The sequence below is a fragment of the Cydia fagiglandana genome, chromosome 13 (genome assembly GCF_963556715.1).
Source record: "Cydia fagiglandana chromosome 13, ilCydFagi1.1, whole genome shotgun sequence".
Taxonomy (NCBI): Eukaryota; Metazoa; Arthropoda; class Insecta; order Lepidoptera; family Tortricidae; genus Cydia; species Cydia fagiglandana.
In genome coordinates, this window is record NC_085944.1 from 18,957,142 (window position 1) to 18,978,167 (window position 21,026).

General features: G+C 36.9%; 1 protein-coding gene across 1 annotated transcript in view; it reads left to right on the forward strand.

Annotated features, from left to right (window-relative positions):
• The window catches only part of LOC134670407 (UDP-xylose and UDP-N-acetylglucosamine transporter), a 288,518-nt gene extending 274,945 nt beyond the window's left edge, over positions 1–13,573 (forward strand). The window contains exon 3 of the transcript XR_010099052.1: positions 13,362–13,573. The gene's annotated coding sequence lies outside the window, so the exon portion shown is untranslated. The remainder of the gene's footprint in view (positions 1–13,361) is intronic.
• The last annotated feature ends 7,453 nt before the right edge of the window (positions 13,574–21,026 follow it).

A 21,026-nucleotide genomic window follows, 5' to 3' on the forward strand; every position in this document is an offset into this window, starting at 1 on the left:
CTGAAAAGCGTTTTGATACATGAAAATATTAATGACAAATAGACATATTTATGTATTTCTCAGAAGACGTAAAATGTATTTTAGCGGACAATACCTATATAACAACGCTAAACATGTTAAGACGTGTGTGCATAAATAGGTATACTATGAAAGTAACATCATGCGAAAATGCTTACCATACCGTTCTGGGGCCCTTTTAGATACTTATATTGGTAGGAACTGTAACAACTTTTATTTTTACCATAGTGGAATTAGCGATAATATAATAAAAATATGAATAATACATAATTATTCATATAATTTGTAGTCCATTTTGGATTTCAGGGGCCTATAAATCCTGGTCTTTTGATAGGCTTGCGTGGGGATATAGATCCAACACGTAGAGGCCCCTGGGAGAGCTATAATGTCATGTAGAACGCCTGGGATCTATATCTGAATCCCTTAAGTCTTTTTTCCTATCTTTGTACCTATTCCCAAATATTGTTTGTCATAATGATCAATTCTCCTAACACTAAAAACCCTAATTTTGTTTTCCCTAATTATTGATTACTTATCCTAATGTTATAAAGCATACATTCTTTTTTGCGAGGGTCGCTGTTCCAACCCTAACCTAACCCACCTTTGTGGCAGCAAGTTCTAAAATCTAACAATTTTTCAGAACCTTATGGAAAATAATCGTTATGACAATTGATCGTTAGGGCATGGCAAAGTGACTTTAGGACAAACGCTGTTAGGGATTCAGCATGACACCTGAATACCTGCTGGAACCCGATCACAGGTGCAACAATAGACACCCATGAACCGGTTTCCTATAATTATTATGATGTCATTTATAAAACAAAGTAGACTATTGCGCATCGCTCTATTCGCTCTCGTTCATACATATTCATACAACGTAGCATTTACAGCTCTCATTAAAACGCGAATGTAACCGGCAGCCACCGACCGCGCCTAACATCCTTTTAAAATTACAATTAGATCCAATGTAGTGCGCCACCCTTGGATACTGCCAAACGCTAGAACCTAGTACTCGTAAACGAGAATTTTTATTTTAACTTGTATTTTAAAGCGAGACTTAAGTCATCAACGTGCACACTAGCGCCACTTCACTGCTTTAGCAGTTGATGGGCTCTTAAACATAAATTAGGATATGGGCGATTCTCAGAGATGACATTCGGTGCCTGACTTCGGTGCCAAAATTTTTTTTTAACTTATATAATATGCGAGTTTATTTCCTAAAATCTACCCTTAATATAAAAAATATTGGTAGTGGAGGCCTCCATTAGAACCTTATAGTTTTCAAGATATTTGAGAATTAAAAAACACCGAAATCATGTGCAGGCACTGAAATCAATTTGCGTCACCGAATTCAATAATGCTTACACCAAAATCACATTTAGGTTTTATATCTCAATTATATAATTATTTTAATCATATTTTTCAATCCTATTTTTTTTATAAGCGATGTAACAAGGCTAATGATCTCGAAAGCTTACATAAATTGGGTCGTGTTGAAGCTCCAACTTCCCGCTTACGCCCCAAAGCAAAACCAACCCTCCAAGTGTTTTAATAAGCGAAGCTGAGCTTCGAAACCCAGCGAAGGCCGAAGGCCGAGCTCCGCGTAGGGCTGAAGGCCCGGAGCGTCCCTTTCGATTTCCCAAGCACGCGAGGCCGAAGGCCGAGCTGCGGGAATGAAGTGCTCGCACGCGGATCTTTTCGTCTTAGCAAAAGTAGAAATTCATTTAATTTTCCCTTTGGAAAACAAACTACTACACAATTACAACAGCAACAACAACATTACCAACAACAACACATCAACAACAGCACCAACAGCAAACAACACGCGTACCGCGGGGCCCTCGGGCCCCGCGCACAGGGCAAAATCTAGTTTAATAGATATAGAGTCAAGATTTTAAAATAACCAAATTATGGCTTGTAAATCAACATCTCTAGAAGATATCCCACACTATATGACTGGCTTCATATAATAGGGTGATGTGTGGCCCTGAAACGAGTTTCAGACGTGTCGACATTGTCGACCACAAATTCGCACATTATAATCATTTATTCATTGCATTATTATATCCATGAAGGAGAAGATGTTTGTTTCACGCAATCCGACCGCACACGCATCTAAAAAAAACTTATGTTACCTGCACCCGATAAACAATACACTCTTGAGTGGTGTTCAATGCTCATTAAATATTTAATGTACTTATAAAGCAATGTGATGCAATACGGAAAACAAGTATTTTTTTAATAAAAGAGTTTAAAAGCGTGAACTCCGTCAATTTAAAACTATAATATTTGAAGTAGTCGAGTAATGCTTGAAGATCCAATTACCAATTAATTATGATCTCCAGCACCCTCAAACACTTGAGCTAAATTGTAACAAAGTTGTTGACAAAGACATAAGACATTGAGGATTGTTAAAACATTTGCTGTGTTCAATTTGTGTTTATGGCTATCCTTTAGAAATATCGATCAGTAGGTACGCTCAGTGCCTTTGACGCGATCTCGACATTAGAATGCTATTTTATTTTTAATCCCTTGTTCTGTACATCCTGTCCCTTGGGTTCACCTTGCATAGTACTTACATACACAAGTTATTTTAACAGAAATGGGATCTAATTGACTACATTTATTTAACATGGCTGACATGTTTAAAGGTATCGAGGTGTAGGGCCTCCGGTGATACAGAGGACAACGAACATAATTTACTTAATTGGTTGGAAAAGAATATCAAGACAGAGAAAGAAACATTGGGTCTATACGTCTGGTTTAAAAAACTACTCATAGTGAACTAGTGATTATGTGTACCTACTATGAAATAATTTACTTCCAAACATAATTTTACGTTTGTACAACGTATCTTTCACTTTTTAGACATGATAAATTAGTACAACAAACTAGTTTACAAAGCAGGATTTGAATTCAGTGATCACTTTTTTGATATCGGTGGTCAAAAAATCCACCGAAACCAGGGAAATCAACACCAGCGATATCAAAATTAATCGCTTTTTAGCAATTACAGAAATAGCATGAACGATACAGAGGAGATGTAATAATGGTGGATTTACGTACTTTCGATGACTTCTTAATCACTTACATAACGATAATTGCACTAAAACTTTCGGAGTAAATTGCACCACCGATCTCAAAAAAATATGGGACCAAACCCAGCGAAGGACGGAGAAACGTTTAAAAAATCACTTTATTGTACTGTGACTGTACCTCTACTTTATTCAACGGTTAAGGCACAACTAAAGCATACTATGTTTGAGACACTGAGTTCCTGGTCTACAACTTTGAAGGAGTACTGACATGTTTTGCAAATTACACCGATATCAGTCACTAGCCCGGGACACATCGTAAATTTGGTTTTATTCAATGTGTTGAGCAAACACATTGTTGTGATATAAAGAATATGATAAGCTAACTAATACCCTATGCGTGAATACCCATAATAACTCCGATCTAATGCCCCATCTTGAGTAATAATTTTTTGTTTCATAAAATCTGGGTGCGGGACACGCCCACCGAACATCATTTTTGGCATTTGAATTTATTTTTCTTGTATTATATAAATAATAAATAAATAATTTGATAGTGTCCCAGACAGAATATAAGCTGAAGATCATGCCTAAATTAATACAGATTTATTGAACAGTAAATTCAATCAATTACTGCACCGGACACGTAAAAACGGCCCTCCTGAGAAATGCCCATATTGGATACTTTTTTAAATAAATTATTTAAATTATTTAAACTACTATTTTATATTTAGTATTAATTTAAGGATAGAACCAGAAATTACCATGTAATATAAAATATTCTTGGTTAGGAATTAAAAAAAAAATCTATGGAAATATTTCACGTATAATAATAATTCACATGACTTGTTGTATCATCTGTAATTCTCGAATTTAAACTGTTGTGAGACATACTAACATTGAATAATTTTACGGTTTAGACTCACTTGTTTTCACACCACTATGCCCGCCTACAATAACAGCGGAAGACCTCCCCCAACCTGTTTTCTCGGCGCGCGCGCAGCGTGCGACGCGGCGAGCCGCAGTACGCGATACACGGCCGTCGTGAACGCCGCTCGCACTGTTAGTGCTTGAGAAAGGAGACCTAGGCTCTCCGAAACATGTCGCGCGAGTGACTAAAAACAAGTGAGTCTAAACCGTAAAATTATTCAATCTGTAATTCTTGTACATTTATCTTAACTTTTGGTATTTGTTGAAGTACTGGTCTCATCTTAGCTTTGCGTTCTTGAGTTCTATATGCTTTAGTAACAAGTCAACCGCCCATCAGGTGACTGAAAACGTGTTTGTCCCCGACGTCTTAAAAAAAAGAAAAAAAAAGTATGAAAATGTCATGCACCCTACGTTTGTGTACCGCCATGGACGCGCGATAACCGCTAAAAGCCCACCACATGAAAACTAATTGTTATTCGCGAGTTTGTATCTCGCAGAAATTGCTCTTAAAATAGTGGCTCCACCAACGAATAGGAAACGCTGGGAATTGCACGTGAAATTAATATCGCGGTAGCTCGTTTAATGTATGCAGTTTTGTAATGCAAATAAGTATTTTAATGTTTCGTTTTTGTATAAAAAAAATAGGTATCATAAAAAGCCTTGCATTTACAGGTAACCGTATTCTATTAAGAAGTTGTGAAAGGTAGGGTAACATAAGAAATTACTAACTTTTAGTTTGGAAACAGAATATACTTTACGATGGCGCATCATTAGGTAGAGCACAGCGGATATCATCTCGCTTGGTGGCATTGTCCTAATGGGCGGGGCGTACAGAAGTCTCAAAAAACTTTTCTATTTTGAATTACATACCTGCCTATTCCTACACGTTTCTCACATAAATTAACACGTTCGCCGCCGCATTACGTTCATTCCGTCACTCATTTTATCAAGGAAATTGACAGATACAACAACGACGCCGCAGCAGGAATGAAGCTGCAGTTGACGTCCGAACGTCACCTTTAGGGTGCCCACTGATTACCAGTTCGCCGGACGATATCAGCCTGTCAGTCAAACGCAAAATTTGACAGTTCCGTACAACTTACAGGCCGATATCGTCGGGCGGACTGGTAATACGTGGGCCCCTTTAGATTATCTCGCGCTCTTCAGGGGCGCGCAGTTTAAAACATGGATATTTAAAATGGTAAAACTTCATTTTGTTGAGGACTGAGGACAAGCTAGTTTCCGACTTAGTTCCAAAGAATTTAAAGTTTAGTTCAATTAGTCACTGCAGGGGCACTCGCAGGCAGAAAACTTTGAAATTGAAAATCTTTTGATTCAGTGAAACGATTTCTATAAGGTTAATGCTAATACGTAGATAATAAGCTTGCCTTTTTCTTTGCAATTATGTTTTAAGTTTTGATATTTTAATACATTGTAAAAAAGATATCTAATATTAAAGGAAATATTTTTTATATTAAAGGAAAAACACAGGAACAGTGTTCCTGTGTGGAACACAGACCTGCGCTCCAAAACTGGAATCGCAGAATTAGGTGTGAAGGCCGCCAAGCTCAAGTGGGATTGGGCGGGACATATCTGTCGGATGCACCCGGACAGATGGGCCAAAATAGCGACCGAATGGGCACCACAGATCACCCGAGGCAGAGGCAGATCAAAAATGAGATGGCGAAACGACCGGGACTCATTTTGTGGCGACTGGCGGGAACATGCACAAAGCCGTGACGAGTGGCGAAAGACAGGGGAGGCCTTTGCCCAGCATTGGGACACAATATAGGCTATACAAAAAAAAGAAAAATGGAAAAATCACGTCTTACAACAAGACTCGAACTTGTGATTTTTCGGAACATCATGCATCTGAACTATTTTATTTTCTAAAAAATGACGTACCTACTAAGGTGGTGGTAATGGTGCTCGACGCGATCCTAGTACATGTCATCTTGAAACTTAAGTCATTGTCAATAGAGGTCAGAGCAGGGTGTCATCTATTAGGCATTAGCATGTCGAGCACTAGTACAGTCAGCAGCAGAAGTTGCTAAGCGGGCGAGGTGTTCAAATTTACCTTGACACGCTCTTATTTTCTTAACAATAAAGTCGCGTCAAGATCATTTTGAACACCTGGCCGACTTAGCAACTTCTGCTGCTGACTGTACCACCACCTGACGTAGATTAGAGTTAGTCGTAATTAATTAAATTTCATAAAATATCCTTATCTGCATAATCGTTTATAACCAAATTTTTTTCCATAGATAAGTTTTCTCTTCTTTCTACCGCACAACTGTATTGAAATTAGCTTAAAATTGTATTATTTAACGTAATAAATGTGTTATCATCCATTTTTTTTCCATAAATAACAAGTAGATATTGTATTGACCTATTTAATCATACGTTTTGGTTTTTGGAAGACCCTGCAGCTAAAAATATTAAATATTCAAATTTCATTAACTAAACACTAACCATTTAATTCCATCGCTCTAAAAACCAATTTAAAAACAAAAGCTTATCCTATCCTACGCCCAATTCTTTAAAATTAAGGGCGGGAAAACAATTACGCCCGGCGATTTTGCTTAACGACCGACTTAACGATCGGCCTTTCACATACAGTTGCTATCAGATATATCGGAGCGGCCAAGGTGCTCACAACTACCTGAACACGCCTCTATTGTCAAGGCGTTAGAGTGCGTGTTCAGATATTTTTGAGCACCGTGGCCGCTCCGATATATCTGATGGCGATTGTACAACGGCCCATCTTATTAACGAAAGTGGCATCTTGCCCGGGCTTTTGAGTTTGTAAACTTCGTTGAAAGGCCTTATTGGCTGTGTGAAGACTGAAAACTAAGGTACACTAGTTAGGTATTTGAATTGGCACATGTAGAATAGTTTGGAAATAAGAGGTATTAGCAAATTTTGCTAAGTTCATGGCTGATAGTTCCTCCGACATTAATTTTATTAGTCTAAAATAATAAATAAATAAATAAATATTATACGACATTTTTTACACTAATTGACTAAGCCCCACGGTAAGCTCAAGAAGGCTTGTGTTGGGGGTACTCAGACAACGATATATATAATATATAAATACTTAAATACATAGAAGACAACCATGACTCAGGAACAAATATCTGTATCATCATACAAATAAATGCCTTTACCTGGATTCGAACCCGGGACCATCGGCTTCATAGGCAGGGTCACTACCCACTAGGCCAGACCGGTCGTCAACCTATAAGTCTACCTATAGTACTCGTGTAACTAAAGATAATACTTAATAATAATATATTTATTGCATCATACTAGGTAAGAGTCCGCTAAATTACCATTTACACTGGCAACCCCCTCACCTAATTCGTTACTTATAAACTTTAAACCAGTTTCTTTAACCGACTTAACAAAGTATAAGCAAACCAACCAAATTATCTCACAAGTGCTTCCCTCTGGACCGATCGCGGAGACAGATTATGCGTTTCCATGCTAACGGCTGATGTTATCAACCACCGGAGAGACTTAAATACCCATTTTCTTGAGATAAACACCTGCAGTTATTATTTTGGTGAAAAATACCTTGTGTTTTTTAATACATTTTAAAGTTTATTGTAAGACGCAATGTATTGCGAATTTTGTTATGTTCAGTGCGTGACAAAAGCATCGTCAATCACAATGATACGAGTGGCGTACATTGAAGATAAAATTTGTTTTGTATGAAAAATAGAGTCTAAAGACTTCATAACTTTTAAAAGTTATTAAATGAAAGTGTCACCGTTTGAGGAGAATAATACAGGTATATTTTTATTTTTTGTTCGTGTTACAAGCTACACCCGGTATATCTAACATACTCAGATAGTTCTTACGACGTCACTTTATATGACATGACGGACGTACCCTCCCATCCAATAGATAAAAAATCAACTGTCAATCGATACCCAAGGGTTCCTTTGACCTCTGTGACCTAAAAGGCGATGACCGGATGACCCCTTGCCGGGTTCTAATTAAGGTCTGAGAACTTTGACTTAAGAAGACTCTTGGCCGGGTTGGACCTTCATCTTGCAATGATGAATGTTGATGTTGTAAAACAAATAGGTAACTTCTGCCGTATTCGAACTTCAAGATATTCACAAGAGACGACACGTACTAGATCCATTCTAGATACGTTATAGCTTAGATATCAATTTGCAGCGCAATTCGGGCAACCAATGTCACTTTTACGTTAGATAGAGTAAGATATCTATTAGATGTGAATTGGATCTCTAAGTCATATTCTGTGGAAATCGTTCAATAGTATCTCCAGAATCGCGCAAATGTCAAATTTGTCAGGTTAGGTCTTAAACATATCGTTATCGTATCTTGGTGATGTCTAAAATATATCTAATAGATGTCTATTTCAAAATCCGAATCGGGCCCCTTGTGTTCCGTTAGAACTGACTTTTAAGAGTCCCCAGCAAGCTCGGCCGAATTTCACCTTCCCATACAAACGGAGTATCGTTCTAATTTTAAAACTACGTGTTGGATTATAATGAAACTTTGCACATACAATGACAAGAGGTATATCTAGTCCTGTGATTAGTTAGAGGCAACTTCTACGCCGCTGCAGAAATGTCGCAACAGTAATGCAACTGCAATTCACATCCAAACGTCACCTTTACTAAGGTAAACGAACGTACTCGACATGTTAATGCCCAATAGATGACACCTTGCTGTCACCTATATTGACAATGACTTAAGAGCCCTTCAACGTGCACACTAGCGCCACAGCTAAATAATCGTGATTATTTAAATTTAACTAAAGATATTGAAAAAAGGGGGCCGCTACGTACTGTATTGTGTATTTAAGTACCTTTTGAATATATCAAACTAGTTTTTATGTTGCTGGATTTGTCAATCTATGCGTCCAAAGATAAAACGGCCGTTTTTGTTTTAAGTTCCTAGATCGACGAATCCAGCAACATAAAAACTAGTTTGATGTATTCAAAAGGTACGTAAGTACACAATACAGTACGTAGCGGCCCCTTTTTTTCAATATCTTTCGTTAAATTTAAATAAATACGATTATTTAGCTGTGGCGCTAGTGTGCACGTTGAAGGGCTCTTAAGTTTCAAGATGACATTTGTACTGGGACCGCGTCGGAAACCAGTACGTACCTAGTTTACCTAACTACTACTTTCCACTTTCAGGCGTATTCTAATTTAAATTATAGGATATGAATTCGATCTGGTTTAGATAAGGATGGAATTCATATCCTATAGTTAAAAGTAGAATACGTCTGTTTGTATAAGTAATTATTATACGCGTACGTAGGTATAGCTAAACTAACAGATATAGCTAACCCCCTGCAAACAAATTTCTATACAGGAGGATCAGTTATCTCTTGCAGCTGACTGTACGTAACGTACACTGGGGTGAAACAATGTAAAGTATAACATGTGGCGGTTAAAACCATATTATTACTTAGCACCATAATATTTTATATAGGTAAGCCTCTCAAGTTTATATTGGTCACGACCCGACCCTACGAGTAGCATAATAGCGTCGCGACTTATAACTTTATGGGGCAAGTCATGTAGGTACCCAGACAAAATATCTAGTTCCATTTTTAATATTTTTATCGTTACATACTTTCAGTAGAGTTAAGTAAATAAATCAGACTGACAACGCCAGAGTCGTAAAAGTTGTAGATTACTTTTTTTTATTTATTATGAGCCTAGTGTTCGCCTACTGAGCAAAGGATTACAAGATAACAGTGGTTAGTCACTTCCAATTTAACGTTTTGAAATCATAAATAATAGCAGTGCAAATAACTAAAATGTAAAAACATACATGTTAAAACATATATATGCCTGAAAAACATGAAAAACACTGTGTCAAAGAAGAAGATTCAAGGCATAAATATATTTTTTTTGCCCATAAGAAAAGGTTTTTTAAATCTTATAACCAGATGACGCCATTAAATAAGAACATGTAATTTCAATACAATTTTGCGAGATTTGGCGTTTTTATATTATAAATTAATTATATGGAGGTGGCAGGTGTCATCCTACCCTTTGAGTTTGAAAAATATTGTAATACACTTTAATTATACTTTAATTTAATTATATTTAGAATTAGCAGCGACAACGAACATAGAATTATTCATTTAGAATCACGAAAACAGAAGGCGACACATCTTATACATAAAGATAAAGCTAAAGATGAAAAAATTGTAAAAAAGACCACGAGGAACGCGTGTTATTTGGATGTTGTCCGTCTTAAATATTTACTAGTCTGTGCTTTCAGCTTACTGCGTGCTTGACCGAAGAAAAATAGTTGGAATGCACTCTTATCGCAGTTTTGCAGACGTGGCTTCGCTACACATGGCTGATCCTTTAATGTTACGTCGCAAATTATCGGGTTTAAACTTGCTTTTACAGAAACTGAACAATGTTTTTGATTCGAGCTCGCAATCGAACGAAGCTATTTAGAAAAATGTATAACATGGTAGATAGTGAGTTTTAGTTAAAGTTAATAATTGCACAGGTCAAAAATACAGAAATGCTTTGTCAAAAATTATACAATTGGAGTAAGACCAAGATAAGTATGCAACGATTATGATAGCACACGCAGTGCAAGTGTTATTTTAAACGTCAAACTTATATGTATAGAAAAAGCCCTTCAGTGACGGAAGTAGTATCATATTATATCCTCCTGAGTCCCCCTTGTCATTATTGCAGTTTCTAATTTGGAACCTTCTTATATTCCATTTTAATTCAAAATTCCATTTGGATTTAATCCTTTATAAAGGCCTCAGGGACTCAGGAGGATATTAATGCGTCTACTTAACAAAAAACAAATGAAAGTATTTAATAACATATTTCAATTCGTTCCCTGCGTTGAATACTAAACATACCTACTTAGGGGGCGCCGCAAGCCTTCAGTAAAAAGTGCATATACTTGGTAAATTTGACTAATGTCTCTGTGACCCGGTGGCCGAGTGGCTCAGGCACCTGCCGCGATAGCAGAGGACGCTGGTTCGATTCCAGCCTGGGGCACTGGAGGCCTTGGTAATTTTTTCTTAGTATATGACATTTATTTCAGTTTATACCTACTTACTTTAATAATTACAAACCTTCCTAAATCCTCATCCTGTCTTCAAGGAACTTAGTTATTTACAATATCTTAGATCACACCAACATTATTATCAAAGTTTCCCCTTCTAAGACTATTCTAACTCTAGTTCCCTAAACTGCCCTGTAAATTCACCCTAAGCCTTAGGCCCTGAAATGCCGAGGCAGAAACAATGCTCATCAATTTGGGAAGTTCATTTAAAAGCCTGACAGTGACAGGCTTCAAAAATTAAGAGCGGTAAAGGTGTGAGTATAATACAGGGTGATTGATTTATGTGAAACAAGATTATACAGGAGGGCTCAAATAATTTAGAGTAGGTTACTCGTACACCTTCTTCTCTTCTTTTTTTTTCTTTTTAGGGTTCCGTACTCAAAGGGTAAAACGGGACCCTATTACTAAGACTTCGCTGTCCGTCCGTCTGTCCGTCTGTCTGTCACCAGGCTGTATCTCACGAACCGTTGAAATTTTTCTAGACAGTTGAAAATTTCACAGATGATGTATTTCTGTTGCCGCTGTAACAACAAATACTAAAAACAGAATAAAATAAAGATTTAAGTGGGGCTCCCATACAGCAAACGTGATTTTTGACCAAAGTTAAGCAACGTCGGGCGTGGTCAGTACTTGGATGGGTGAACATTTTCTTTTTGCATTTTTTTCCGTTTTTTTTTTGCTTTATGGTACGGAACCCTTCGTGCGCGAGTCCGACTCGCACTTGCCCGGTTTTTTTTCTACACCTTTAGTAGGTAGCTGCAGGGGGGGTCAAATACAAACCTATGCAGGGGGGGAGGGTTCCCTGTCTATGCTGAGTTGAGACCCTTTTTAGCATCGAGCTATTCAATGTCAATGTCAACTTATAAGCAGAAATCGTACATTTTCGGTGCAGCGGAGTGGTGTTAACGGAATCGGTATAAACAATTTCAACCCTAAGCTGTGGTGTTAAATAAAAATTATCTCTCTCTCTCTCTTCTCTCTCTCTCTCTTTGTGTCAAGTCTTTTAAATTAGTTTTCTCCTTTTTTAGACCGTGTGCTGAAATAATATATCGTCTATTTACGTTTAGCGCACACATATATATGACATAAAGGTATTTAACCTACACATTTATTAATAAATTTTCATAATAAAATATTTAAGCAGCGAAAGGTCGTATTAATCATCCTCATGCTAATCGAATGTCGACTAAATCCATATAATGTATTCCATTTTCAAGAACCGTTCCCTTTTTAACAACAGGCGGTCCTAATTTAGGATGTACCTAGGGTTTGCAATCCGGATCCGAAATGTATGAAATTATCCGGATCTGGATCCGGATCCGCGGATCTTCCCATACATTTCGGATCCGTCGTGCAAACCTTAGATGTACCCAATATTTGGACAGAATACTAACAGCATCACACTAGGTGCCTACTGAATAGTAGGCCAATTTGAAGATTTTGAAGGTACAAACCTTTTAACCGCCAGCAATTTTTGATCGAGCGTGCTCGTGTCGCCACCGACAGTAATTGTACCACGCAGAGTAAGGTTGGCATAGTTACGGGAGTTATAAATGTGTTGTAATAAACCGGGCAAGTGCGAGTCGGACTCGCGCAAGAAGGGTTCCGTACCATAATGCAAAAAAAAAAACAAAAAAAAGCAAAAAGAAAACGGTCACCCATCCAAGTACTGACCTCTCCCGACGTTGCTTAACTTTGGTCAAAAATCACGTTTGTTGTATGGGAGCCCCATTTAAATCTTTATTTTATTCTGTTTTTAGTATTTGTTGTTATAGCGGCAACAGAAATACATCATCTGTGAAAATTTCAACTGTCTAGCTATCACGGTTCGTGAGATACAGCCTGGTGACAGACGGACGGACGGACGGACAGCGAAGTCTTAGTAATAGGGTCCCGTTTTACCCTTTGGGTACGAAACCCTAAAAACCAAATCAGATCTTTGTCTTATTTATCAGACTGTGGCGAAATGAGCTGGATATGTAATGTCTTATATATCAGACTCTGGTGGTTAAAGGGTTAACAACAGAATGACATCTAAATCATAAATTGTTGACGACGACCGGTCTGGCCTAGTGGGTAGTGACCGTGCCTGTGAAGCCGATGGTCAGGATTCGAATCCCGGTAAGGGCATTTATTTGTGTGATAACTAACACAGATATTTGTTCCTGAGTCATGGTTGTAATCTATGTATATAAAAGCATATATATCGTCGCCTAGCACCCATAGTACAAGCTTTGTTTAGTTTGGGGCTAGGTTGATCTGTAAGATAAGATAAAGATAAAGATAAAAAATTGTTTATTCAAGTAGGCATATTACAATGCGCTTATGAACGTCAAATAAACCTTTACCGGCTCCAACCGTACACCTCTGCCCCGAGAAGATTTAAATCCCCCCTCAATTGGAGGAGGGTATCCCAATATGGGACCGGCAACAAACTCGGCGGGACACATCTTTTCAAAACATTATTACATCTTATAATTAACATGCATTACGAGTAATTAAGAAAAATACAATTTAAATTACTATAGAATTCATGCAATTATACTCAGTGAGTACATAACTTTATAGAATTTGATATAAAAAATAAACATATATGTACATGAAATCACAAATACGTAGCTCTTTCAGAAAACATATCAAATCTTACAAAAGGAAAAGAAATTAAAATCAATAAAAGAAATGAGAATACATATTATATGAATCTGACTGATTGTTATGAGATGCTTTCATACAATTTGATGTGCTTTCTTACCTGAGCTGAGTCACCTTTAACTCTACACATAATACAATATTTTTAATTGCTACTTGTCGTTATTACAGTTTCTGGTTTGGACCATGCATGTTTGTCTGTCAAAGTAGTCCTCGACTCTGTAATATAGTGTTAGATGTCCCCTAATATTTGGAAAGGAACGTTGGAAAGGACTGTCCCCTTAAGGCACAAACTATTTAAAAAGTTTTTGTTTAGTTTCTAGTCACCTAATTAAACATAGGTACTAAACTATTATAAAATAAGGATAAAATTCAGGGCTTTCCACTTTCGGAAAATTAATCACTCGACAAACTATGTAGTTACCTTTCATAAATTTAGGTAGGTACTTATTACCTAAAGTGTCATTCTATGGGACTTGCTATGTAAACAAAAGTCACTAGTAAATTCATCATACAGAGGCAATTTCAATATGGCGGTTTGTTTACATAGTTAGCAAGTTCCATAGAATGACACCTTAATACAGTAACCTTCAGGTTTTTGTTATAAAAATCGTCTTATCTTAATCACCGCAAATTTGAGCCCGCGACCATTCAGAAGTCAAACCCAGTGGTTTTCATTTTACTCAAACAAAACACTTCTCTTTCATTGTCAACCGGAAATTTACCGAAGACAGCTAAAACAATGCATATTTTTCAACCCTTAGGAGAACCGATGAAAACATGTTTTCGTTACCCCGCTTTATTAAAATGGACTAAAATTGAAAACGTCCGGGATTCAGTCGTAAAATTTTATTTTTAAAGCGGAATATAATCGATGGAAAACTTAAATTGTAATGGTGTAGTAAAAATACGAATGTATTCACATATTTACATAAATATTTATGAACGTAAATAGATATTGGCGTCTAAGTTTTTTAAAATATAAGTCTTTAAACATTTTGACTATAGGATGTCTGGGAGTCGCTTTTTAGCGGTAAGACCGCCTTCTGTTTATCTCTACAAAATAGTTGTACTTTCTGATTTATATTATATATTTAGAAACAAACAAGAAGTTAAAAAAAAAGCAAATCAGCAACCTTTTATTTTGTGGAAGATTTAAACTAAAATATAAATCGAATAAGACCAAGATAAGTCTGCAACGATTTTGATAGCACAACGCAGGCCAAGGGTTACCTATTTTAAACGTCTATTTTGTATGAAATTATGGCGTATAAATAACACTTGCAATGTGTGTGCTATCAAAATTGTTGCAGACTTGTCTTGGTCTCACTCTGTATGCCACCTACTGAACTAATACTTAGTTCTTACTTTAACTAAGCCGTCCAGTGCTCAGGTGTGGCAATTTCCTTTTGCTCACATAAAAACCCAATATATAAAAAATATAACCTTAATGAAAATAAAATTATCAGGCAACTGTCAGGCGGCCAAAGAGGAGGCAAACGTGATATACGCAGGCCTTTTGTATGGCCAGATTAAGGCCGAGTTTAAAACAAATTAGTACACAAAGGAAGGCCTCGTACATTAAACTAAGTTTTCCAGCCACACCCATTAGAATTTAATGTTTTGGACACATTCCAGGCTTCTAATTGACACGCCGTAAAGTCATTCGGTAATTGAATTGCTGGCGTTCTAGCGCTCACGTCCAACTAAATAGATAAAACAAGTAACTTATTAAGCTATAGCTAAACTGGCCGCTGAAAGTTGTGTGGAAGTGTGAAAGTTAGGATGAAAACAGGACTGCGATTAAATTATATTTGAACTAAGTTTCCAGTTCCACTTTGTTTTGGAAAACGGTTGCAATATAAGATACAAGAATTTATTGATAAAAGTCAATGTTTTACAAGTCAGTAAATAATTAATTAATAATAATAGTAGGTAGGTTGGTATGTAACAATCTGCCGTAGGTATTCGAACTTCAAGATAATTATTCACAAGAGACGACACGTAGTAGATCCATTCTAGATACGTTATAGTTTAGATATCAACTAGTTCTCTTTTGCAGCGCAATTCGGGCAACCAATGTCACTTTTACGTTAGATAGAGTAAGATATCTACTCGTATTAGATGTGAATTGGATCTCTATCCTGTGGAAATCGTTCAAGAGTATCTCCAGAATCGCGCAAATGTCAAATTTGACAGGTTAGATCTTAAACATATCGTATCTTGGTGATGTCTAAAAGATATCTAATAGATATCTATTTCAAAATCCGAACCGGGCCCATTGTAGGTTTTACGAGTATGTTGAATTTTTACACGTTTTATTCAAGACCGATGGAATGATTTACGTGGAAACTATAAATAAATAAATAAATACTTAATAATAAATATTATAGGCCTTTGTTAATTGACTAGGCCCCACAGTAAGCTCAAGAAGGCTTGTGTAAATTGTTGTGGGCACTCAGACAACGATATAGATAATATATAAATACTTGAATACATAGAAAACAACCATGACTCAGAAACAAATATCTGTATCATAATACAAATAAATGCCCTTACCAGGATTCGAACCTGGGACCATCGGCTTCATAGGCAGGGCTTCACTACCCACTAGGCCAGACCGGTCGCAAAACTATTTATTTGTAAAGATAGATTCCTTAAATTAAAAACCTTTAAAAGTTAATTGGCTTAATAAAACAAAATCACGAGCAGTCTGGTAAAAAAATCACTTTGTAATGTTTTGGTAAGTACTCTTAATTTTTGGAAACGCGTCTAATGTGGTAGTTATGCCTAATACCAAAAAATAATAAGCTACCTATTACATATCCCTCAATATTTAATAAAGAGCAAAAAAAGTTGGAAACAACATCTGGCGGTCACAGATTTCATTATTGTCCTTTCCGTGTTAGCAAAAACTTCCCTGCTTCTAAATTGCAGACGACTGCAATGAATCTTCACGCAACATTGCCGGCCCAGACGCATAATTCACGGAAGTCCCTTTGTTGGACGAAAAACTTTTTGTGGAACGTATCGTTGAATGTTTCATTGGATTTGCCATTTTTCCCGCGAACATTATTTTTATAACATTTTTTTTTACTTAATTGATTTAACTCACGATGGTGCTGTCCATATAAATTATGGGTCGAAGGAAAGGAGGTTACTGGAAAAGGTTTATCTTATAATTTTAAATTGGGTCAGCATTTTCTAGATATTCGTGCAGAAATGATGAATTAATCTCATCCCTAGTTAATATTTTAAATGCAAATAAAATGCAAAATTTAAATAAATAAAGTTTGAGATCCGGGGAAGGACATACTTGTTTTTATATTCCACACTGACGTAGGCGCGGGAAGAAGCTAGTTTTATTACATAACTTTTATTCTAATAACCCAGTATAAAAGATAATAAATTCGTTACAAGCAAAGCCCTAAAGCGCCTCATTCCACACCCCAGGTGCGGATCGGAGTTAGCCGCGAGGCCGAGCAACACGTCCAGGCCACATTTTTTACTGCTCTCATTTTGTTTATTGCTCACCTGTATGTACTTACTTTCTATGCATCTCACTCGTACTCGCATGTTAGTGCGAGCGAGCTGTATAGAAAGGAAATTACGTAGACGTTAGCGTATATGTCAGTTTTGACACTGTCAGTGACTCTGGTATGCGTACTGGGAGGTATTTTAAGCTTTTGCGACGACGACTCTAAATTAACAATTAGTTATGGTTATGAATTGGTTTTGATACGACCTTATCGATCGCCTTAGTGATTGGCGCGCATCTCACGCACAACTTTCACTAGCGAACTCGTGAAAACTCACTTGAAAAACCGGGCAAGTGCGAGTCGGACTCGCGCACGAAGGGTTCCGTACCATAATGCAAAAAAAAAACGGAAAAAAATGCAAAAAGAAAATGGTCACCCATCCAATTACTGACCACGCCCGACGTTGCTTAACTTTGGTCAAAAATCACGTTTGCTGTATTCCCATACAGCAAACGTGATCTTTATTTTATTCTGTTTTTAGTATTTGTTGTTATAGCGGCAACAGAAATACATCATCTGTGAAAATTTCAACTGTCTAGCTATCACGGTTCGTGAGATACAGCCTGGTGACAGACAGACGGACAGACGGACGGACGGACAGCGAAGTCTTAGTAATAGGGTCCCGTTTTACCCTTTGGGTACGGGACCCTAAAAAAGTCAAACCATCGTTAAAATAACAGTTGATTTAAATTATTTACAAACGTCCAAAATAATTGAAAAAATAACGATAACAATACACAAACGTTTTAATTTAGAAAAACGTTCAATAATCGTGAATCATTCGCGCCGTTAAAGTATTTTAAAAGAAAAAATAAATAAAACATAAAAACCTTTTGTTCTCGGAAACTCTTTAGAATTGTATTCAAGTGAGGTTTGAAAAAAGAAAGAAAATACTTTATGGTTGGCAGGATTTATTGTCAGCGGCAAACGGCGACAAGTGAAATGGGTTATTTTATTTAAAGGAAACGTTTCTAGTTATGTAAGTTTTTATTGCTGAATGGGTTTAATGAGTAACTTTACGATTTAATCGGGTGTAGCTTCGAGCAACACTGGGAAGTCGGCAATCAGTGTTAGCCGAACGTTAATTGCAATTGACTATTAACCATTACAAGTTGACGGTTAATGATCAAGAATTTTCAATTGCATTAACGTTTCGGCCAACACTGTCGGCATTGGCAATATTTCCCCTCTGCCGAAGCACATGCCCAACTGGGCATGCACACAACTAGCGTGGAGCGTGTTGTGACTCATCCATACACAAAAACAGGTGTGCAAGATTTGCCTTTGACGTGTGTCATTTTCTATGTATTTGTGTCATCATTACAGATTGGATTTTGCATGTAGTAAGTGAGAAGTGCGACTGTGTGCACGTTTACCCCCGCAAAAAAATGGCAGAACGATTTGTACGGTAAATATCGCTTGGGCTCTTCCCTTCCAACGTGTCGGAAGCCGGTGTTGCTCGAAGGGTGTAAGGGATGTGTAATTATTGGATAAAATTGTCACGTAATCAGTTTAATACAGTATTGTATGATTTATTTAAAAAGGTAGGTTCGATTTCGAAAATCCAAAATGCCGTTTTTGGTTGCTTATACATACTAATACTTAGGTATTAACCTGATTATAAAGTGATTATGATTCTTTATCTCGTCAATATCTTATATAAAGTCAACGTTAAAAACTTACGGGCTGCTTAGGGTGGGCCCGGCGGCCCGGGCCCGCGGCTCCCCTCGGAGAACCCCTGCTAGCCCGCGGTTTTCGCCACCTGGAATTGAGGGAAGAAAATATTGAGAAACATCTTGTTTTATTTGGGTTGAGGAAAATAAACAAATGTCTAGGATTTGTGTTTTTTGACCGGATTTAGACAACAGCGACAATTTGTATTATCATTTACTTTAACGGGACTTAACTGCGTACACTTGAAACTTAAGCTTAAAAATTACCACCGACGTTTCGTTTTGTAAATCATTGTCGCCGTATAGAAGGACTCTTATCAGATGAGTACTTTATGAATTTAATTTGAATTTGTTACAGATAAATGAGTTTAACTTCAAACTCGGGTAAATCCATCTGTCAGATTATGCAATTTTGGTATTAAGAAAAGGTAATAAGGGGAAAAATATTTGCTGTTAGGGTCGAATGGATTTACCCGTGTTCGAAATTAAGCGACACAAATGTTAAAAATGATCATGTCAGTGTCAAAAGTGACGTTACTGGATGAAGAAATATCACTTTTAACACTGACGGATCATATTCATAACATATCTAGATCGAGTTTATAAACTGTTTTTACAATCAAAATACTTAGGTCTTTTATTTATACTGGGGTGAAAATCCTGTTAACCTAATAGCAACAAAGATAGGTATCTAACTACTTTATTATTATGAACTTCATTGTATCGTTAAAAGTACAAAACAGGCTTTTGAAGTTAACTTTAACAATGTCAGAGATACTGCCAGTACATTCAGGATAAAAGTGCGCAATGGAACAACGGAGACAGGTAAAAAATTAGACTGTCAACATTGTCGCGTTCCTTGTTATTGCGGCAACAGCGCTATCTCCAGCGCTTTGTCAGCTGCGCTGGAAAGAGCGCTGTTACGCTTAACTGAGCCAGGTTACAGAAATTCATCTAGGCTTCAGACTTGCCTTTAGAGTCGGGTCACGCTAAGTTTTCACATTAAGTGCAACGTCGAATTATGGAGTTTATAGGTATGTGTATCTACGCATTTGTAGTGCTAAGTTTGTACAAAATTAGCGAGGTCAGAATCTATATCTCAGCTTAAATAAATGTTCACGCGAGGGGTTCCAGGGTTCCTTAAGGAAGGCAATTAATCGGCCAGGATGGAGAGCACTACAGCACAGAGCGACTTATGGTGGTCACGACCCTCAGACATGAGGATTCTACTAGGAAGAAGAGAAATAAATGTTATGAATTATTTTGTTATCTTGGCCATTAACGTTACACCATAATGATACAGGATATATCTGGATCTGCAGAACTGTGTTGCATGCATATTTAATTATTTATTGCAGTTTGATTTGTAATTCTCGTAGTGGTGTTCCCAGGCTTCAAAAACCCAATATTACGAGGCTGAAAAGTGATGCTATGTAATATAAGAATTCTTATTCTTATTTATTTATTCATAAAACAATTTTACATTGTGTTTGAATTATGTTATAAATAACTTAAAACTACAAGAACAACAATAACAAACAAACAACAACAATTACGACACAGACAAAGCCGTGGACAGAAGTTATTCATATCATGAAGAGGCAATACTTTTATCAATTACCAGACATTACCAGTCTTTAAAATATACTCATCTGTGTTATCAGGCAAAAGTAACGTTGTAAACGGAGTTTATTCTTTTGTCGTATCTCGTATCTGTGTTCCCAGCTGTTGGCTGGGAGCCAGTTACAGTGTATAGCTTCTGTAAAGAATGTAGTTTGAAAGGTAGATCGGGATATTTTGTTATACCGGGTGTGTCCTCATTTGCCTGCAATATCATGGCAAAAATAAAATAAAATACTATTTAAGGAAGTATTGAAAATATACCCAAAAGAAATAGGTAACATAACACTTTACACTAGTGTTTTGTACCTACACATATTTAATTACTTATACGAACTGATCTACCGCGATATGGTTTCTTCTTAATAATTTCTTATCTTTTGCACCTAACTCCGACTTGTTTGCCGACGAAAGTCATAAACTTGTTAAAGATTTTTTACGTTTTTGCGAACAAACATCCA